The sequence below is a fragment of the Periplaneta americana genome, chromosome 10, assembly GCF_040183065.1.
Source record: "Periplaneta americana isolate PAMFEO1 chromosome 10, P.americana_PAMFEO1_priV1, whole genome shotgun sequence".
NCBI classification, from domain to species: domain Eukaryota; kingdom Metazoa; phylum Arthropoda; class Insecta; order Blattodea; family Blattidae; genus Periplaneta; species Periplaneta americana.
This window is the reverse complement of record NC_091126.1, coordinates 15940483-15964837: the sequence shown is the minus strand read 5'-3', so window position 1 is coordinate 15964837 and position 24355 is coordinate 15940483. Positions and strand designations below refer to the sequence as shown.

The 24355-nt window shown below is 36.6% G+C and overlaps 1 protein-coding gene across 1 annotated transcript in view; it reads left to right on the top strand.

Annotated features, from left to right (window-relative positions):
• LOC138707456 (DEP domain-containing protein 1A-like) overlaps positions 1-24355 on the top strand; it is a 141808-nt gene that overhangs the window by 21199 nt on the left and 96254 nt on the right. The window lies entirely within an intron of this gene.

Genomic DNA, 24355 nt, shown 5'->3' with positions numbered 1-24355 from the left:
CGGTTAAGAGGGAAGTATTATATGATATTCTTATTGAATTTGGTATTCCCAAGAAACTAGTTCGATTAATTAAAATGTGTCTCAGTGAAACATACAGCAGAGTCCGTATAGGTCAGTTTCTATCTGATCCTTTTCCAATTCACTGCGGGCTAAAGCAGGGAGATGCACTATCACCTTTACTTTTTAACTTCGCTTTAGAATATGCCATTAGGAAAGTTCAGGATAACAGGCAGGGTTTGGAATTGAACGGGCTACATCAGCTTCTTGTCTATGCAGATGACGTGAATATGTTAGGAGAAAATACACAAACGGTTAGGGAAAACACGGAAATTTTACTTGAAGCAAGTAAAGCGATCGGTTTGGAAGTAAATCCCGAAAAGACAAAGTATATGATTATGTCTCGTGACGGGAATATTGTACGAAATGGAAATATAAATATTGGAGATTTATCTTTCGAAGAGGTGGAAAAATTCAAATATCTTGGAGCAACAGTAACAAATATAAATGACACTCGGGAGGAAATTAAACGCAGAATAAATATGGGAAATGCGTGTTATTATTCGGTTGAGAAGCTCTTATCATCCAGTCTGCTGTCCAAAAATCTGAAAGTTAGAATTTATAAAACAGTTATATTACCGGTTCTTCTATATGGCTGTGAAACTTGGACTCTCACTCGGAGAGAGGAACATAGGTTAAGGGTGTTTGAGAATAAGGTGCTTAGGAAAATATTTGGGGCTAAGCGGGATGAAGTTACAGGAGAATGGAGAAAGTTACACAACACAGAACTGCACGCATTGTATTCTTCACCTGACATAATTAGGAACTTGAAATCCAGACGTTTGAGATGGGCAGGGCATGTAGCACGTATGGGCGAATCCAGAAATGCATATAGAGTGTTAGTTGGGAGACCGGAGGGAAAAAGACCTTTAGGGAGGCCGAGACGTAGATGGGAGGATAATATTAAAATGGATTTGAGGGAGGTGGGGTATGATGATAGAGACTGGCTTAATCTTGCACAGGATAGGGACCGATGGCGGGCTTATGTGAGGGCGGCAATGAACCTTCGGGTTCCTTAAAAGCCATTTGTAAGTAAGTAAGTTGTAATGAGCGGCACAAAGACCTGCCTGGACTTGTACCAGGCCACGCGTGGTAAATTCCGCTATTTCTTCTAAACTCCATATTACCGATATGTAACGTTATTATAATGTTATACTGTCACGTGCATAGGTGCCGACATCTTTGAAATATTAGGGGAGGGGACTCTGCACAGAAGTTTCTGGAGTAACGATTAGCATGTGTGACCGTGAAACGAGCAGTCCCTGTTCAAATCCTGGTGGAGACAATTTTCCTGGTTGAGGTTTTCCCGGGGTTTTCCCTCAACCCATTAAGCGCAAATGCTGGGTAATTTTCGACGCTAGACGCTGGACTCGTTTCGCTGGCTTTATCAACAGTAATCTCACTAGACGTTTTGATTTATCTAGAGAAAATCAAAACTCGAGTGGGATTTAATTGACTATTACACGATTATAAGAAAGTATATAAAGATTAGAAGTAACGAAGTACTCCAATACAATAAAATATTAATTGACTTACGAAAATACAACTGTCTTCAAATGTATTATTGTACCATCTCAACATTACAAATATTACACTAGATGGCAGTAGTGAGCAATGCTTTCTCGTCGAGAAGTTTTCGATCTATTATACACGATGGCAATGTTACTAGTCAAGAAGGCTTTGTTGATTCAGTTTCATTTTTATTAAAATGCAACATTCCACTTCAATTATCCGAATCCCAGTAATCAACGTCACTTGACAGATGATTTTCAATAAATCTTAATATTAAACAATCTCTGATACGTGACTATCCATAATATCATATAGCAGATGCTATAACATAACCTAACTAATATACACAAGTGTTAGAAAAGTTTTAATTAACGACGATGACATAAAAATAAATATGAATAATTTTAAAAGGAATAATTATTGAATGTACAATTTTCAAATTTGAATGTGGTTGGTGGTTCAATTGATGTTATATTGGACGTGTGCGTAATAGAAGTGGAACTCGTTGATTTAGGCCTGTATGGTGTATTCAACTTATTCAGGATTTCTTCATTTATTTGTAAATCGGATTTCAGAAGATGCATAGGTATGATCAGTGATTTTTATTAATTCTTGTTCTTGAATGCCAATGCGAGTCATATTTGAAACTGCTGTGCATCGACTGGAGTGGTTTGTAATTATATATATATATATATATATATATACATATATATATATTTTGATGTCCAGACCAGCGCAGTTTCAAATGTTGGCAAACCAATAAACAAATGCTAGGGACGCGATAAAATTAAACAAATGCTAGGGACGCGATAAAATTGTGCGATAAGCAGCCATGATTGGTTGAAATACGTCCTTTCGTACCGTTTTATTGGTCAAAAGTAGTATGACGTAGTAAGAGTGTAATAGCCACTTTAATTTCACTCAGACGTTAGATAACCATCGCAGTCGATAAAGTGTCGTGAAATAAACCAATTAAAACAAAGTCTGATAAAACTTTAATTTCCATTCCTCCAAAATATCGTTACTTATTTTTCAGAAAATAACATTGTCTGATACACCACCTTTTCTTCTCTCTTCGTTGATCCCTTCTCTCTTCGTTGATCCTTGCAGCAATAATAAACACGAGCCACTACTAGAATCCAATTGATCAGTGTTTCCGTTCATTGTCGTTTTATTTTGGAGAGTTCTCTTCATTAAAAATTATCCATTATCATTAATAATTAATTACATCGCAATCGCTGATCACTTAATGAGCCCACACTCGCGACGATCATCACAAAAAGCAATCATTGAAACTGCATGTTGTTGTTTATGAAAAAATGTTGAACATTAATAATAATTTAACTGATAATAGGAAAAAATACAATCTAATACACTGTTAATTTGAACACTTAATTCCGTATTATTATTTCTGCTTTGTAATACTTACTACCATTTCTGTTCGATTGCAATATTTTAAAAATTTTAATTGGACTGAAAAAATATGGATCGTAGACAAAGAATTGGATTCACCATTGAATCATGTATTTCACTGATCGTAAATGCAAAGGGTGGGAGACTGAGTTGAGTAATATGTTCATTGCGACAACTAGCCAAATCTTTGGATTTGAAATAACCATTTTTGACGTCTGTCCTATTTTATCTTTCAAAAAAATTAAATAGGCCTATTTTTAACACGAGAAATCTCTCTTCGTATTACTTGGGGGCGAGGCCATCTATCAACTTCATTGGGCGACACCCCTGGTTCTATAAGTTGTGGGGCAGAAAGTGCCTTGTCCCCCCCCCCAAAAGCCGGCGCCTTTGGTCACGTGTCTGAAAATCGTGTCACTCGGTGGACATAGATGTGATCGCAAATTGTGTTACAAAATAATAGAGTTCACTTTACTAGACAGACTGAAGATTTTTCATGTTTCCTTTTTTTCTGCTAGCCTATAAAGTACAAGATGTTAGATATTTATTCGTTTTAGGTCATTTAGGCCTAGAGCATATTACACCACTTTCGGTTTGCAGAAAATTGCCAAGTTTCAGGGTAATTGCCTATTTTGCCCATACAAGTCTGTTTTCCGCCTAAAATATCTTTCTTAATTTTTTCTTATTTTATAAAATCTACTGTGTGCATTTGAATGTCATTATTGGAGAGACAAATATCTCACAAAAACAGTTGAATTTTGTCAATTTTGCCCCTCCCTATGTCTCTTCCAGAGCAGCCACCAGCCACAGATTAAGGAAACTGATTAATTTAAGCTGTAAATTTTAATATTCTAGCGAATATATAATAATGTTAATAAACTTTTTAGAAAAAATCTTATCAAAAAGCCTAAAAGAACTAAGACATAATTGCCAATTTTTCTCATAAACTAGTGGAAGGATTTGAATAATTTTCCTTTTACACAGCCTAGAGGCATCATTTAATTTTGACAACTAAATTATTTCCTATGTTAATCTGGGAATGAAATTTGAACATTTACTGTAAGTAATGTAATCATTCAAATTTCTAAAAAAAAAAAAAAAAAAAAAAAAAAAAAAAAAAAAAAAACTCATTATCAGATTAGCATAGAGAAATAATTCCAGCTTATAAAAATTAAATGATGTCTGTACACTGTGTAAAAAGAAATTCATTCAAAAGTTTCACTAGTTTGAGAAAAATTGGCAATTATCTGACTAGCTTCTAGGTTCTTTCATTAGATATCTCTTACATTATTTTTAAAATGAATATATACTCGCTAAAATATTACAATTTACAAGTTACGTTTACTAAAGTTGCTCAAAAGTTACTAGGTATGTGAAGCCTATATAGAGAAAAAGGTGACATTGACAAATCTGAGGTTTTACTTACCGATTAAAACTTTATGCTGAACTTCCTTGCGATGAAAATGACGAAAATGAAGGAAATTAATGGCATTTTGTGCTTGAATGGACATAGACTATATTTACTATGTAGTTTCAAAATAATGTGCATCTATGGTCCGTCCCAGGGATCTGTGGAGTAACTTCGCGCATATAGGGGCGGAGTCTGTCTGTGCCGGAGTGTATTGCGGGCAGCATCAGCTCGATCCGCTAAGGGGTAAGATGCTCATGGTAGAAGCACAGTCTACTATATACAGTCGCGAAGCTTGAGGTGTTTTTTTGCAAATCTCGTGATAAAGCGCTCCAAGCGGTTAGCAACTAGAAACAATAGACTGTCCATGGTCGACTTTGGACTGTGTCGTATTTCTATCGAGTGCTAACTCGTTGCGTATTTCACATTGAGCTTGTGAAGTGTTCGTTATTGGTTGTAATGAAAATGTTAATGGCTAAAATATAATAATTGGAATAATAATATGGGACAAGGAGGAGACGTTTGTAGTGCTATAAATTGTAGCAACAGTAAGAGAAAGAGCCCAGAGCCTTTGTCCGATTTCCGAAAGATTCAGAAAGGTTCCTGGGTTTCCACAAGAATGCTGTGCAGAAACAAAACTCTTAATTTTGAAGTTCTTTGTGATGTTAGAATACATTATATCCTTAAATTTCACAATGAAATGTTTCAGTCTAACCGAAAGGACATTAGCTACCGGTTAAAGTTCTGTCACTTAGGCTGCTAAATTTCCAGAGAAATAAAGGTTAGGTCTACTTTTTTTTTTCAGAGGATATGTTTTTAATTGTAGCTATTAATTTTGTTATTATTTTTATGTGTTATTTTACTAAAGACGTAGAAAAAATAAGTTTGTTTTAATGAAATTTATTGATCACGTTTTATTTTCAATTCAGGTGGGATTATTATTGCTTAGGCCTATTTTTTTTTTCAAAGGATGTTTTTAATTATAGTTGTTAATTTTGTTGTTATTTTTATTTGTTGCTCTACTAGAGTCGTAGAAAAAGTCTGTTACAATAATATTTATTGATCACGTTTTATTTCCAATTTTGGTGTGATTATTATTGCTTAACCTCATCCCACTTTGTTAACTACGTAAGCCTACACTACAAGTACCGATACGCGTAAGTTACTCCATTAATTCATATTTCCATTATTATTGTTGTAAAGGGAAATGCAAATTAATATTTATTGGTTTCATAGTTAATTATCGCTATAATCTTGAATGAGTGAAGCTGTTATAGTAAGTTTCAGTTCGTTTTGCACAAACAAAAATTATATTACTTATTTCTTGCAGGTATCTTCGAGTTTATGGTGGAATTTAATATACTTCATTAAAATAATAAATTAACTTTATGCATTTAATATTTCAATAATGGAAGGAAGGTGTTAATTTTTCCAAAAGAACACGACAACGAAAGTGTAACATATTTTGACGTCTGCTAGGAGAGAGATCTGCGATGATGAGGCGATAGTAGCGATCCTAGTGGTGGGCAACTACCCATGTTTGCAGTTTTACTACATATTGAGCTTCGCGACTGTATATAGTAGACTGTGGTAGAAGGTAGAGTGGAGTTCAGATAAAAATTATCCCCTCCTGAAAGCGATTGCTCGCTCCGTTCAAGCAATGCCGCCCCCCAAGAGCAGTCATTGGTCCTATCCATCCCACATATCACTTGCGTAGAGGTCTTGGTTTCGTCTTTCTACTCCACAGATCACCGGGACGGACCATAGTAGATCCTAGGAATAAATTCTTCCTTTCTGAATTCATTAAAAATAATGTAGTAATGCGGTGGTGTACAGTGAGGACAGATATGAATTCATACGGACTTCAGTTTCGTTGGCGATAACATCCTCAGCATGGCTGCTTCCGGAAGGGAAGCTAAACCTCACGTAGAAGAGAACTCGGATAAATCGCAATATAGCGAACGCCAGTAGGGGAAGTTATCCCCACCCACATGAAATGTGCATTCGTCACAACACTCGCCTATCACGTAGAGTGTCTGTTGAGCTAGTAGGAGAAAAGTGGAAGGGGTCGTGGGCGGAGCTTCTACGTTCGCTATATTGCGATTTGCCAGAGAACTCTCCCTCAACGAATGGGCTGCAGGAAAAATTTAGCAGGCATTCAAATCCCAAATCAAATTCAGCTTTGGAAATGGCGCAATTGGTGGCGAAATTGCGCTCTGGTTCCTCCCTGTAATTAAAACGTAACACGATTTGAAGAAATTTAGTGCCTTAAAATAATGCAGTTGTAATTAACTTTTCTAGTGATTATATAATACAATCTCCTTTATTAATAAACTGTATAACAGCTTCCTAATGAGAAAATTGTTCTCGCTTCTTATTATTTTATGCAGGCATGTTCGTATTGCATAACAATTCCATATATTGTGGACTCAACAAGGGTTTTAAAATTTATTTCATTCACTGGAATAATAATCTTGTACATACTTCCGAATTCCCCGAAATAAAGTTAATAAAGCGATTGTTCTTTTTATACGGCCACTTAACTTCGCTTTCAGGCGTGTAGTTAATATTTATTGCTCTTTTAATTGTTGCTACTATGTACCATCGAATCATGTGAACTTGTTACTTATTTTAGTGCACTGTAATTTTATTGTTAATTGTATATAGCGTGATTTTAATGACCCACAGTACAATTATTGGAATATTTTAAGTTTACGACACAATTAGGCCTATTACCGGTACGCTAAGAAGAAATTCTTTATACAACTTGTCCATAAGAAAATATATTTCATCTGAATTGAATATCTTACAGTCCGCACTTCAGGAGAAGATCCGAGCAAGGAATGTGAGTTTTACCCCTTCTCTTACAACCAACTCCACAACATGGAACCGGCCGGCCAATGACTATGCTTTGTTTGTCCCAGCCGGCCAATGACACCATCTCCATCCACCTGCTCCTTCAGTTACTAGTTCAACCTCTCCTCTTACCCCGCAAGGAACCATACCCCCCCCCCTCGCAGGTATCTTCTCGTGAAATTTGGACAGTACTTCTCTAATAATTCTTTCCTTAGCAATGTGAACTCACAAATTAGTAATTAAATGAAACTTCCCTATGTGTTAAAGAATATATTAATAGGCCTATGCTATTAAAATAGTTAAACTTCTTTCTGTTATTGTTTCACTTCCTTTGTCTCATCCTGTCTTAATTTTCTACTTTTATTTTGTCAATTGTGCTTCAAGCTATATGATATGATATATTTATTTCAGTAGCTCTTATTTAGTAACGGATCACCACCACATCTCTGTATTCGTGCTCCCCATCACCTTCTAATTACAGTAACAAATACAAACTTTCGTCGACGTGTGCAGTCATCTTATTTTGCCTTTGCTACCCCTATTACTACAATACATACCCTCAATTTGCTCTTTAACCTCTCACCTTAAAAATGTTCCCTTCTATCTGGTGAACACCTCACCACTTTTATTCTTTACCTATATTGAAGTACATCCTATAGTCTAAAATTTTCCTAATTTGAAACTAACACTACTTAATCATAACCATTCACTTTCATCTCTAATTTACAATCACTTCTACCTCTCCTCACTTCTGTCATCACTCTTACCCACTATTTCTCCATTAGTCACTGAATCACACGTTTATTTGTTCACTTTTACCCCCGATAAATGTCCACACCTGTGGAGTAACTGTTAGTGCGTCTAGCCGCGAAACCAGGTGGCCCGGGTTCGATTCCCGGTCGGGGCAAGTTACCTGGTTGAGGTTTTTTCCGGAGTTGAGCAAATACTGGGTAACTTTCGGTGTTGGACCCCGGACTCATTTCATCGGCATTATCACCTTCATCTCATTCAGACGCTAAATAACCTAATATGTTGATAAAGCGTCGTAAAATAACCTACTAAAAACCCCCGATAAATTTTTCGGTAGGCACTATTTTTGTAAGTCAAAGCTCAACTCTATCTTTATTTGTAAACTTACATTGAAATACTTCCTCTCTTCTTATCATTTCAATTTCTCTGATTGTACACTAACTTAGTCGACACTTCCAATATTTGCATATATACAGTTGCGAAGCTCAATACTTACTAAATATGCAAACATAGACAGTTGAAATATGCATCCATAGATAGTTGCTCACCACCAGGATCGCTACTATCGCCTCCTTGACTATCGCCTCATCACAGACTCTTTCCCTAGCAGACGATAAAATGTATTGTACTTTTGATATCGTGTTCTTTTGAAAAATTAACACCTTCCTTCCACTATTGAAATACGAAATAGGCCTACATAAGGTTTATATATTATTTTCATAAAGTATATATTATACAGTAGGCCTATTTTATAAATTCACCTTCCTGGATCTTTCGGAAGGTTAACTCTGACTTCTTTTTCTTAGAATTTATAGTGCAACAAACGTCTCCTTGTCCCATATTGTTACTCAAATTATTGTATTTCAGCCATTTACAGTTATTACAACCGATAACGAACATTTCACAGTTTACACAACTTTTCACAACAATGCCTTTTCGATCTAGACCAGGCCGTAATATATGTTCGGGTTTTCTATTTCAGTGTATGGAGCTCAGTGAACTATTATATTATATCTTTATTGCGTATCATAGCTAAGTTTTATTTAGTGTAATGTGTCTATAAGTTCCGTTTACTTCTTGTTGCTTAATATGTTGCAGAAATAATTACAAAACTGTGTTATTTTAATGTGAAGAGAATTTTACATGTTAACATAATCTTTTCGCATCAACATTTTAAGTTTAGAATGAAAGCTATTTTGAGGTTTAATAAAAAAGAATCTATATTGTGATTTTAATATAGCACATCTACCTTCCTTGATAAAGACAGAAAATTTATCATACCACTCTTATGAAATCAGTGTACATACGATTGTTACTTCGTCTCTTAGGTAGTAGATAAATACAATAATTCAGTACTCAATTGCAGTATTAAAATACAGACAAATTGAATGTGCGAAGTATCATACATGACATTATGCTTAATTATAATGTATAATTGCGAATTTAGGAATATAAGATATAGTAAACATAACCTATAATAATTCCATATGAATGGCAGGGCATTGGAGGCCACTAAAATTAGACAGAAAGGGGCAACTGGGACAGTAAACATAACCTATAATTTCAACATATCTAGGCCCCTAAATATTCGTGAGGTGCAACTGAAAATTATTGAATCGTGCATAAATGAATGTACAATAATTTCGCAATATTTAATCGAAATAAAGGCAGGTAGGTCTATTACACATACGAACAACGTAATTTTCACACCAAAAATAATATTACACCTTAACTCTCAAGGAATTATATCTGAAGTGTCTCCTAATCATTGTTTTAAATTTTATTAATGCAATTACACTACATTTTAGAGAAATATAAGCTTACGTTACTTTTTATGCATTCCAATTAATTTATATGGTTGAAACGCCGCCCATCGTGATCGGGTTAAGCGAGTCACATGGTCTGCCTTACGGCCTATACTAGATCACGATGCCAGTGACACAGTCTATTGTTCCTAGTACACACAGCGCTCCAAGCGGCTAGCAACTATCGCGAGAAATGCAAAAAATCACCCCAAGCTTCACGACTGTATATACTAGACTGTGATATTAGTAAAATTTTACTGCCAATTACTATTAACAAACACTTCCAATTTCCTCTAGACACCTCCATTATCATCTATTGTTTCTCTGGACTCTAATTCATTTATTCGTTCATACATTTTCCCTTCGATTATTTTTATACTTAGGCCCTACTATTACTGCTTCAACACTTACTTAATTCTATGTCTCTTGCCACTATTTTAGCACTCCCCCCCCCCCCAAGCACCAACTTCGTGGACTGCAGTTCTGTTGTTCCTTATTTTCTCCTTTCATCACAATAGCCAACACTCAACTTCCACTCCAGCGGAATCTCACATATCTAGGAATACCCCTCACCTCCAAACTCTCCTGGACCGAAGTAGCTAAAGAAACCTGGAGGAAATATAATGCAGCCACCAGAGCAATAAGCTACCTAAGTGGCATCAATCGACCCGGTTGTATAACCGAAACACTCCTCCACCTATACAAAGCATTGGTTAGATCCCTATGCATATATCCCTCCATTTTCCTCGCACAAGCCCCTCCAACGACCCAATTGAAATTTGAAGCACGCGAAAGAAGAATTCTCCGCCAAATCTTCAACCTGCACAGACGCACCAGAAATAACACAGTTTACACTACCACAAAAACAAAGCCACTCTTCACACACCTAAACAACATAAACAGGAAATACACACATTCGGCAGTAAATCGCGTATATACACAACACATCTTCGCAAATCCCCCGAACACAAACAACAGAACAACACTGGAGAAACTCCTCTACAACTACCACCAGCCCCCACCACCAAACTAAAACACACAAACAAAACCACAAACACGTGTTGGAAATTTGAATACTGTCTGAGAGGACACACGACAGCAACAGAGAGGCAGATGAATAAAATAACACCACACCATGAAAGTCTCCATAACGATTCAGACGCTTCTGCCACCGGAAGGGGAAACTCAAAAATGTATGCATGTATGCACAGTGTTCTGCCCAAGAGCAGGTCTTTAACTGCAAACCCAGCATTTCCCTTTCTTGCTTTCCTCTTAATCTCCCCATATAATAGGCCTACTTTAATGCTGTCTATCAATTGATATCTTTTACCCCGAACTCTTGTCCCGTTCACCATTCCTTAAGCATTCCAAATTAACAAATTAGGCCTACACCAAAATAATTAAAACAAAAAAAAAATAAAGTAAAAAATAAAATAAAATAAAATAAATAAAAAGCCAATCACCGCACTCACACACCTACTGGCACTTAAGCCAGAAATAGTGTATAAGTATGTAAATATATATTTATTGTTATTTATGTACAATGGCTGGAGAGGGCATCCTGCGCGTGTAAGACCCTAAAACGGCCTCTGGCTCAAAGCCAGTAAAGTCAATAAACATCACAACATCTTCCCCTCACAAGTAGATGGACTACCCAAATCTTCTTTACTTCCCCTCCTCGTTGACTCCGGACGTCTTGCTAGTTTCTTGACCTATTTTCTATGACCTACTCTTCCCGCCGCCAGCTGACACGTTATCTTATCCCTTCCGCTATTGTCAGCAGTCTTCAGTAATGCTATATTGTTTCTTCATTTTCTAACTCAGAATTATTGTTTATTTTCCCTGATGCAGCAAATATCCGAGCCACCAGACCGATTTAATAAAGCACTGCACTGGGTCAAGACGTGCAACAAAATATGAATTTATAATGTCGTCGCCTTCAGCCAAAGACGTTTTATAGTTTAACCCCTTCAGCCGGTTTAATACTCGTAAAGTATAGTATAGTAGTATAGCATTTATTAGCTGTCGTTATAGCAAAAGCTAACGACATTGTGAAATTACACGTGTGAAATTATCGTGCAAAAATGAAAATTATTCTATTACAACACTAAAGATAAAACAAAATGATCACAAATACTCCTTAGAGTTTACAATTGAGAGTCAATATTATCAAAAATAGGCTAATATCTAGATGAAAATTGTAACACACTGATCACAAATATTATTTGATATGCTCCGTTTATATACAATAAAACAAGAATTAACTTAATTTATGAGAATTTCCTAATATATTACAAAATAATAATAACATTCAAAGAAATAAACCTAAAAAATATCTACAGCTTGATTTTCAAACTCAAAATATTCTTGCACAGAATAGAATGGGTTTCTAAGAAGTCACGTTTTCACTTTGACTTTGAATATGTCAAGTGACACTTCCTGTGGTAACATGTTGAACATCCTACAGCCCAACATGTTAGGACTACTTTTAACTTTGGATAGTCTGCAAAATGGTATGTCCAGTTTTTCTTTATTACGAGTATTATACTCATGTTTATCCATCCTACTGGTGAAGCCATCAAGATTTTTCTTGATGTAAACAAGGAGTTACAGAATATATTCATTAACAACTGTTAAGATGGACTCCTCTATGAATAGTGGTTTACAATGTGATTTGTTTGGCACTTCTTGCTACTTGCTAAAGTCTCTGAGGAAAATATAACATAAGAGAAAACTGTTTGTTTTGGTGTCCCATACAACCTCCCGGGGTTTGTCGGTTTAATTACTTTTCACTCTGTATACAGAATATCCCAATAGTCCGTGTATTGAATTTAAGAGATGGTAGGAGATTCCAGAACAAATATTGTTGTGTGAAATGTAAGATGGGCGTCGCTCCCTTAGCATTAGCCCGCTAGATTTGGGAGGGCAGCGTCACATAAAGCTCATCACCCAGTTGAATGTATTGCGTTTGGGGAACAGATTGAATTCTTGCTGTGATTGGCTACTTCATCAGGGGCGTGACGAATATTTCTACTGAATACTGTAATTGGATATAAATAATAAGAGAGAAATGCGCACGAGTGTGCATTGTTAGAGATACTAGTAAATATCACTTTTTCCTATCTCAGTTATTGATTTGTCTGCCCTCTTACACGTCAGTATGTGATATTGCCGACATAGTTCACCACATAATTTGCACACGCAATCTCCGTCAGCAGTATGGAAGCCTGATCTGTGGTGGTAGCCATGGATTGATAGTCTCGTCACCACATGTCGCAACGGTTGGTTTGGTCCCATCCAGTTTCTGTCTATCACGGTTCCGGTGCTGTAGAACTCGTCCGGAATCTGGCGTCTTTTCTCTTCTCTTTCCGTTATAAACTGCTCGTAGCCGCTGGTAGATGGCAGTAAGTAGTCCATTCTGAGGTCTTCTATCAGGAAGGTTTCCCTTGAAAGTATATATATCAGCCTCGACGGTGCATATTTTGATGTTCAGGAAGGTGGCTTTAACACTTTCTAGCATCTCTAGATCCTTCTTCTTTAAGTACTGCCAGATTATTTGAACCCCGTACGTCAGTACTGGCATAGCTTCATTGCTGTTTCCAACGACAGTGATTGTAGGTGCTTATGTCGCTTATTGCCCTGATCGCGGCCACTGACCTCTCCTTTACATGCATAGTAAAACAGGTCCCTGATGTTTGGAAGATCACTCCGAGGTATCTGAACGAATTGACTACTCCTAGTGGCTCTTGGTTATGCTGGATTATATCATTCCTCGATATCCGACCTCCTTTGCGAAATATAATAACCTTAGTCTTTTCTGTGTTTATATGAAGTCCGTTGTTATTCGCCCAGTCATTCAATCTATCGAAGCACGATTGCAGATCCTCCACATTTGCTGCTGTTAAGGCCATGTCGTCCGCATACACGTATACGTCCGTCTGTCCACCTCCGCGAACTGCTTCTATCACGTCCGCTGTCATTAGGTTGAAGAGTAGGGGGATGACGGGATCTCCCTGCAACACACAGTTTGTTTGCGTGATGGGTCTTGATGTCCTTAGGTTGTCGCTTATGTTCACCACATTATACTCTAACATATTCCTTATTATGTTAGTGAGATAATTCCGTCCAAACTTGGTCTCCAGCTTTGAAACTAATATCTGTCTATCTAGCAGATCGAAGGCCTTTTTATAGTCTATGAAAACTACGTATCGTTTCCCCTTGTCATGACGTAGAGCTTCCTCTATTTCTTGTAATAATTTTGTGACAGCCTGGAGCGTTGATCTTCCTTTCCGGAAACCAAATTGCTCTTCCGGTATTATATTTCCTGCAAGTTCCGAGAGTCTTTGTGTGATGATTTTGGTGAAGATCTTGAAAGCAGCATTCTCTAGAGCGATGCCCCTATAAGCGTCCGGTAGCGTTGTATCTCCTCTCCCTTTGTAGAGGACTTTGAGTAATTGGATATCTACTTACGAAAGAATATGCACTCGCGCAACAGCAGAAATCATGGTTTACTTGTGACTTTCTATTATGTATTTGATGGATGGAGAACACAGAAAAATTTGGAATACGTCTGAACAGAAAAGACACGAAATTTTGGATTTTGAGGTGTGTAGGATTTTAAGAAGATATTACACAAAATATCTTCTTAACTAAAGAAATTCTGAGCAAATCGCAATATAGCGAACGTAGAAGCTCCGCCCACGACCCCTTCCACTTTTCCCCTACTAGCTCAACAGACACTCTACGTGATAGGCGAGTATTGTGTCGAATGCATATTTCATGTGGGTGGGGATAACTTCCCCTACTGGCGTTCGCCATATTGCGATTTATCCGAAAATCTGTATTGTTATGGAGGTGTGGAACTATTAAATATTTTACATGCTACTGTAGTCCTGATTAGCTTATGCAAGAAAAAAATTACACAGATAAGTATATTTATTCATTCCATGACATTCTTCAGTTGCTTTACTGCTAGAATAAGAGACTTAAGCAATTCATATGTTTAACACTTAAAAATGCAAATTGGCCAAAGCAACAATTGTAATATTATTACAATAATGTATAAAATATAAATGCAGAAGATTACTATAGGCCTATTAACATTTACGCAGTACTGTGAAATGTCAAGAATTCGTTTACATAGGCTAATAGAAGGTGTAAGAAATTAAGTAATTTTTCAGTTTGGCCTTAAATAAAGCAGTATTTTGTTTATGATATTTTATGTATTCTGGAAGGCTATTGAATATTTTTTTGCCATGTAACGTACTGCCTTTGTTGATGGTGTGTGAAAATTGTTCATTTTACGAAATGAATAAGAACAAATAATTCATTTTGAATCTTGCGTACACTACTTTTAAACACTTGAATATAAGTAATTGATTAACTAGCGGACTTACTCGTGTTAATTATGCAAGTCTGTGCGGCTTACAGCTGTTTCGGTGCTTCATTACACCATCCTCAGAGCCTACTAGATCTCGGCGTCATCTCGAACTTCTCTCCCTGTTGTTTGGGTGCGTTTGATTGTTTAAAAGTGTTGAAAAGTGGAGTCAAATAGTGTGTGTACTGAAATTGATCATACAAACACACTAAAACACACCCTGATCAAATTCTCAACACATAGATCAATTTCAGTACACACACACTATTTGAATCCACTTTTCAACAATCAAACGCACCCACACAACAGGCAGAGAAGTTCGAGATGACGCCGAGATCTAGTAGGCTCTGAGGATGGTGTGATGAAGCACCGAAACAGCTGTAAGCCGCACAGACTTACATAATTAACACGAGTAAGTCCGCTAGTTAATCAATTACTAACAAATAATTTGCTATCGATCTTACATGTTTACACATACTTTGTCTGTCACTGTCATGTTTATGAAAGGCTGTTGACAATTCACAGTCCACACCTGTGGAGTAACGGTTAGCGCGTCTGGCCGCGAAACTATGTGGCCCGGGTTCGATTCCCGGTCGGGGCAAGTTACCTGGTTGAATATCATACGGTGAAAGAGTAATGGAACGGAGAAAAATTCTCTCCGGCGCCGGGATTTTAACCCGGGTTTTCAGCTCTGCGTGCTGATGCTTTATCCACTAAGCCACACCGGATTCCACCCCGGCGTCGGAAGAATCGTCTCAGTTTTAAGTTCCAACTCTTGAGTTCCCTCTAGTGGCCGCCCTCTGCACTACGTCCCGGCGCCGGAGAGAATTTTTCTCCCTTCCATTACTCTTTCATCGCATGATGACGCAGAATATCTGCATGGATATATCATATGTACTTCGGTACATTAAAATAATATATACCTGGTTGAGGTTTTTCCAGGGTTTTCCCTCAACCCAATATGAGCAAATGCTGGGTAACTTTCGGTGCTGGACCCCGGACTCATTTCACCGGATTATCACCTTCATCTCATTCAGACGCTAAATAACCTAAGATGTTGATAAAGCGTCGTAAAATAACCTACCGGTACTTAAAAAGACAATTAAAAAATTGTAGGCCTATTTGTCAAAGTAGGCAAGATTTGACAGAAAATAAATGCTACAATATTCTGATTGCAGAACTTGTCAGCTTTATGAAACAGGGCCCTGGATACTGAGTTTGTTTTTGCCGACAAGCAATTAAGTTTCCACAATTTTAAACACCAGCTACTGGAGTATTTTCCGGAATAAGCTCAAAACAGTTAGGCCTACGACAGTTACAGATGGAAAGTGAATCCATGTTTAGACATTTCAACTGGATGAAATTCCAGAAAATATGAGGGAAAAACTTGCTGAAATATGTGCCTATTGTTGAAATGTTTAAACTAGACTTTTATCGACGAGAGTAGACCAGTTCTAGATCAAAATAATGCAAGAATGCCTCGAGCTTGCAAAAGTACGTAGTTCTTAAATTTTTATTAGGCTATTTGAAACTTCGTATTTATGCAAAATAAGTTTCTTGCCTATGATCACCATCAAAACAAAAGAGAGAAATTTCTTTGAACTTGAAAATGGTATTATTGTGTGTATCGAATACGGAGTCCAGATATGGGAAGCTACTTCATCAAAAACATACACATTTATAGCATTAATTATTTTTTACGTTATAACTACTGAAACATTTTTTATTCTTATGTTCAATGTTGTTTAGCCTATATTTATGTTTTTAAATACGAAATAAAATAATTATATGTTAATAAGACTTTTCTGCCTTCTTTCTAAATAATCTCGCGACACCCTTCACCTCCTTACACGACCCACCAGGGGGTCGCGACTCCCACTTTGGGAACCACTGCTCTAACCCGTATAACTGTACATGTAATTATCTACTCTTTACCCTTGTGTGATTATAGAACGCAATTTCGCTTCAAAAGGGAAGTGTCCTCGGTGATAAGGTTATTATTATTCTTTCACTTTCAAGACAGTTATTTCCTTTTTTAAACAAGCCATTCATTGTCACTGTTTGATAATTTCAATGACTGTGAATTTACGACGATACTGAAAATAAGGCCTTTCACTTCAAACAGATGTTAGAATACACATAAGTCAAACCATACTTTACAGAGAGCATAGACTACAGTTTTCTTTCAATTGAAACAATTCTACAATTTGGAAGAAAGGTTCTCTTACAATTGACTCATGAGGATCCGCTTTTGAATATTGAAAATATTGCCTTACATAATCTTAAATAGTTAATTTTTTATTGAAATTTTCTTTCTTCTCTAACACTAAAGAAAAAGCCTTGCATAATTTGATCGCACGACGTCGTCGATTAAAACACCGATGAAATGCTGATTCCTAGATTCCAATTCTGTTCTACAACGTTTATGTCGAAACTTCTAATTGACTGTAGCTTTCACGTTGGGGAGGAAAATATGACAAGGATATATTATATAGTTGGGGGGGGGGGGGGGGACTTGGCACTTAAAATCATAACCAACCATTTCACTTTTAATTTCTTAATTGTCGTAGGTTAATATTTATTAATCCATTATTCAATTATTTATCCGTTTATTTATTTAATAATTTATTTTTTATTTTTTAATTCATCAATTAATGCATCCATTCGTTTACTTCTACATTTATTAATTTCATTACCCATTTATTACTTAACATCTTAAGTTATTTTTAAATTTGTCAATCACTACCCAATCATTCATTGAATATCAACTCTTTTATTTTATATCCACTAATTTCTTAATTTACCTACTTGATCTCATATTCGTTCATTTATTTATTTACATGAATTTGTTCAGAGATTAATTTATTTATCCTTTTGTACACTTATTTAATGATTTGTTTATTCATCTACCCTAATAGTAATTACAGTATTAGTCCATCTTTTATTTACGTAGATTTCTTTAATCACTTATACAAATACTTAAGGTATTAAACAATTAATTTAATTATTGATTTGTTAATTCACTAATATATTAATCTCATTCATTTCATTTATTTTTCTGTTCATTAATGTAAATATATTTTCGAAAATTATTCATAAACTCGGTTATTTCTTTATTCACTCGAAAACTACACACCTAACAAAAAGTTTGGAATGCTGTGGTTGGAGATATATCGTTCCTACGTGATCAACCAAGCGAGGTGGCTCATGCGTTAAGCATGGGACTCGCGGTTCGAATCCCCGGACTGATTTTGGTTTTCTGTGGTTTTCCACGTTATTTAGGCAAATGCCGGGTTGGAAATTTCATTGCCACTGTCCATTTTCCTTCCTCTTCCTGTACAAAAAGAATTCAGATTTCATATATGATTCATCTTCACATCTCACTCCACAGGCATATTCAGGTCATGACGCATGTCTTCGTCTGCTTGCAGGAGGGGCATCCTCTCCGAAAGCGTCTCTGGGTTCTGAATCTTTCGCAATATCTCTGCCAAGATTCATTCCTTAAGATCACTTCCGAGTGCACTTCGACATCTTAGAAGAGCTAGGTATTTGGTCACCTTGGCGATATGAGCTTAAGGCGGGGGGTGTTGATGGGCCCATTGGGCGAGCGGGTGGGGTCTCATGCGGCCGGTGGGCTGGTGCACCTCATTCTCATTCATCCCATAATTCGGTGTGGACAATAGGCTACTGTCGAGGCGACGTGCTGAAGGGTCGTCCCTAATCGCCCCTAGCTATTCACTACTACTATTACTACTGCTACTGCGTGATCAATAGAGGACACATTATATGTAAAAATGGCGATAGCATTGTTTACAATGCATGATATGATATTGAATATGGCCTGAGGTAGAATCTAGGGTGAACGATGGCAGCTGACGTGAAGACAGGTAGTGTACACTAGTGTCGTACAATGTTCGAACATGTGGGGGGATGTCAAGATACTACAAACTTCGCCATACTCCATAGGCATTCCAACAGTACGTGGAAGTGAAGCATGTGAACTAAAATAACAGTCTATTGAAAACCGGTAAGAGACCTTATGTTCGGTTCATGTTTGCCGAGTCTCTGTAGAACGGAATCTCCCTTTGCGTTTGTTTAATCCTTCCCTTTCCTTACATATGAGGCGTCTAGAATCAAAACCCTCCAAGTCCATAAAACAAAATTTGTGGGAAAATGGAAAAAAAAAACTGTTTCCATATAAATAAACATTCTTAGGATATAAACAATGCTTTTATCAAGTATTTTATTATCATTAGATACGTTCAAACAAATTACAGGATTGCCCCTTCATTGAAACTAACAAATTCGTGAGGTTAAATTAGCACCTAACTGATTTTGAAACTGAAAAGTGTATTTGGAGGCTTTTGAAAGTATGAGAATTAGTTCTAAGCATAAAAATGAGTCAAAAATGAAAAAAAAATTAACTTAAACCTTACAAATTATGTAGGCAATGAAACCCAGACATGAAGTATGATTATGCACATGCTTTAAACATAACAGCAGTATAAATTTGAATATATGTTGCACTTTTTAAGTTCATACAAATTTTACACAATATTTTCACATTCCTCTTCCTTCAGATTAACAGTTTCTTCTTCGTCTTCTTATTCTTCACGTTCAATTCTATTGTTTTTTCTTGTTACTACCTTTGCAACAACGGTGTCAGTTCTATAGTTAAACTCATCTTGCACTGTTATCTGTTCTTTCAATGCAGATAGTCTTAAAATAAATCTTTTACAGGGACTGAACTTAAAATAGCAGGAGATCTTAAAATTACGTCTGCCTCTTTCTTCCAGTCTTGAAGAGGTAGGCCTACATCTTCATTTTCAAGATGAAAGACTGTTCCATGTTTGCCAATAATATCTTTATATTCTTGGGGATCAATATCACTTCCTTATTTCTTTTTCGATTACTCCAAATATGCGATCGGGAGGGAGAAATGAATGCCCAACCACAGGAAATGTAATTTACACTTTTTTAATAGTTAGAGGTGCTTCAGTGAGTAGCCATTTAGAGCTTATTCAAATCATTGTTGTATTTTTATTTTGTGCAGTAATAAAATTGTCTTATTGCTGTTTATCTGATGAAGAGTAGAAAACGGAATGGAACTTCTTTATGTCCAACAAACTTAAACTGTTGGATTTCCATTTACTGCCAACAGCATGATTACAAGTTTGTATAGCAGGAGGGCACAAGAGGAGTACCGACAAAATTATGTAATTAATTATTAGTTGGTAAGAATAGGCCTACAGTATGTTATAATAATTTAATACTGTACATAATATTTATTTTCATCATGTGTTTTCTATGTGATGAAAATATAATTTCAACCACACATACCTTTCTTTCCTTTTCATTTCTCTTTTCCATTTCTCCCTATTTAGTGTTTTTACAGGAACTTTTCTTTGTGAACATTTTTGTAACTCACTGCTCTTTCTATCAACCATTTCACTGAATATTATTATAGTAGAAATTAAACTTAATAAGGTTTAACAAGAGCTTAACCACACAAATAATAAATCAACATCGCACAGCTGAGGAATGCTGGGTAAAGCAGTCCCACAACCTGATTGGCAGAAAGGGACTTGGAGGTTTTTGAAACTAACAATGGCCGAAATTCAGTTGGATCTAGCGGATATTGAAACTAACCCTAACTTTTGTCCAGCATTTTCGGAGGAATCCAGCGGATATTGCAGAAAAATAATGCCAGCATCGGATTGGCCATGCGAAGATACACAGAAAAATAACTTTATCTCATTTTTTTCTTTCTTCGATGGACTTAGCGGGTTTTGATTCTAGACGCCTCATGTTCGGTGCCTTTCCCCTTAATTCCTCTTCTCTCTTCGCCTTTATGCTTTAGCTGTTTAAGGATATCAGGCACACATCTTAAGCATAGTAATGAGTATAGGTAAATTTCCTTGTTATTAATATGAATGAATATTAAAATATATATAAATAATTGAAAAAAAATACCGTATATTAAAAAAACGCATAGGCTATGTTCAAAATACCAACTAGTATTGTGCAATGTTCAAAGATGAGAGAAGAAACCAAGACATTGCAAACTTCGTCTTATTCCATATGAAAAACTAATCGCAAGGTATGTGCTCAAATCCTTAATGTAGGCCTACAGCTATCACGAAATTATGACAGATTTTACGATCACGAACACGGTTTTGAGACAGTGGGCATTCTAACAGCGCTACTGCAATCATAAGGTAGTGTTGTTATACGCACGTGTGACAAGTGGACCGAAGAAAAGCCAAGATAGAAATGGATACAGTATTACGAAATTTCTCATCTTCTGCAATGTACAATGAAACTTGTATAACTCTTCATATCACCAGATCGAGTATGAAAAAACATCAAGCAGGAGTTTTATTATACTCACGTGAAAAAAAAAGTCCTACTAGAAGACGTTCTGCGAAATAAAGAATATGTTCACCGCTGACCATCACTGTGAAGTAAGGTTAGCTCGTCTGGTCGTGAAACAAGCCCAGGTTCAAATCTTGATTACCTGGTTGACGTTTTTCCGGGGATTTTCCCTCAATCCATTAAGAGCAAATGTTGGGTAACTTTCGACATTGGACCTCAGACTCATTTTGCAATTATTAATTCACATATCATCATCATCGTCATCATCATCATCATCCTTAAATAGCCCAGGTTAAGTTCACGGTGCAGCGTGCTGCACTATTAAAGAACGCGGCCGTTCGGCTACCCAATCATTCACAGAATAGGAGTGGTAAGCACAATAAGCCTCAGGCTGCAGTGCAAGCCTTCGGGTCCCTCCTCCGTACAAAGTAAAAAAAGAAACATCCTGAAAGAAACTCTCTTTCTGATAGCTAATTCATTCCCTTCCCGCACAGCTCACATGCCAAGATGGTTAATATCATACGAATCTACAGACACGGAAGTGCAATTCAGACTGAAACTTATCTTCCCCCTCCATACCCATTGGTTAAATAGCCACGGCACATAGTAAGGCCACAGGACAGGTCTTGCCTCCTCTACTGTGCCTGGAAATCTACATAACAAACTCATATTAGTTAATAAAGTCCCCCTCCCGGGCCACATACGGTACTGAATGCAATTACATTCACTGCTAGAAATTGTAATATACGGTATCCAAATTCTTATGTCAGTGCTAATGTTGTGTGAGAGTGAGTTAGAATGTTATCTTGATTATTTTTGTACCAAAGCTTCGTGAAAGTGATTTTGAAAAGTGTTGGGAGTGGATAAATTGCTTACTTCTTCAGTGCAGATGTAGATGTTCATTTTTATAGCGGAATCTTCTATATACAGTCACTGTACTTCTATATCAAAGACGTTATATAGTATCTATATGCCTCTCAGCTCCATCTGTCGACAAAAGGGAGAAGTAGCAAACAGCCGCTCGTGACCGTGGTGAAGCAGTGCTCTTCCTTGCCTACTGAACCACTTCGACTGCAGACATTCAGTATAGTCAAAATGATTTAAGACGCCGTGTAAATAAAATATTAATCACACTCTTGGTTCAAGAGATTATTTTCAAAATGTTAAAGTACGTAACTTGAAATCATTTAAAATCATTAAAAATATTCATGTGCAAATAAGGAATTTCTCTTAATATTTCTCCATGATAGTAATCTTGAGAAATGAGATGGGGATGGATAGATAAAAATACATACTTAAGTATAGAATTAGTAATAGTATTTATTCCAAATTTTAAAACCCTTTTTTACATTAAGTATATTAGCCTAAGGCTATAATTTAGACTAATCATAACCAGTGGTGTATTTCTAAACAAAAAAGTGTCCTGGTTCTGGGATTTTGCTAGTACCGGTAGTACCTAGTTTTCTTCGTCGTCACCACCACCACCATTTCTGCAGGAATGTTTATGGAATGTCAGACGAAAATACATGGGTTGGAATCTAAATATAGAGATTATTGGGTCTGTGGAGTAGACCTAATTATGAAATTGTTTACATATTAATTTTTATAAGTGATAAATTTGACGATAATGTGAAAATCATAAAAGTGCCCCACCATCCCCCAACCTAAAAAATAGTACCCTGGCGTCACTAGGGCCCACCAGGCCTGAAATACACCCCCTAGTCATAAAAAATGAAGTCCACCACTGTGGAGTAATGGTTAACATATTTGCTGTGAAACAAGTGGACCCGGGTTGACATCCTGATTGGGACAAATTACCTGTTTGTGGTTTCTCGGGTGTTCCCCTGAACCCAATAAGTGCAAATGCTGGGTAACTTTCGGTGCTGGACCCTGAACTCATTTCGCTGGCATTATCACCTTCATTTCACTCAGATGCTAGGTAAACATCACAGTTGATACTCTTTTTCAAAAGAACTGTTGCTAAAAATACTTAATTAAATTCTTACATCCCATTCATTCAAATTTTTTAATTACTGTATGTTTGTTTAGTCAAATGTCTGAAGATAGGTTTGAACTTCGTAAGTGACGCTGACCAGATAATTCACGTATATAAGTTTTTGTATGTTCTTTATTGGTTTATTTTACGACCCCATAAGACATCACGCTAGGAGATAGTGGGATAGGGTGGCCATTCCTTTCCCCTCCATTGCATACATATATTGTTAGGGTTGCCAAGCCAACTTGGTGAATAAATTCCGACATTTTACGTGTTATAACACAACAGATGAATGAAATTTACTTTCTGTGTTAGCCAGATTATCGAAATGTAGTCTGAATAAAATATGACTATCAATAAAATTATTACATCTAGGTATGTGAAGTGTATCACTGTTCGGATATATTCTGTTTTGAACTATATTAACAGGGTATCCATATCCCTTTTTTAGTGACTAACATGGCCGTTGTTTTGTTATAAGTAAGTGAAGTTTCTGTTAATACTCCATTTGAAATGGGCAGGGCATGTAGCACATATGGATGAATCTAGAAATTCATATAGAGTGTTAGTTGGAAGACCTGAGTGGAAAAGACCTTTGGAGAGGTCAAGGCATAGATGGGAGGGTAATATTAAATTGAGGGAGGTGGGATTTGATGGTAGAGACTGGATTAATCTTGTTTAGGATAGGGACCGATGGCAGGCTTATGTAAGGGCGGCAATGAACCTCCGGATTTCTTAAAATCCATTTGTAAGTTTTGTTAATACTCAATTCCAAATTATGTTTAGAATTGAACTGGCTTTTTCTGTTA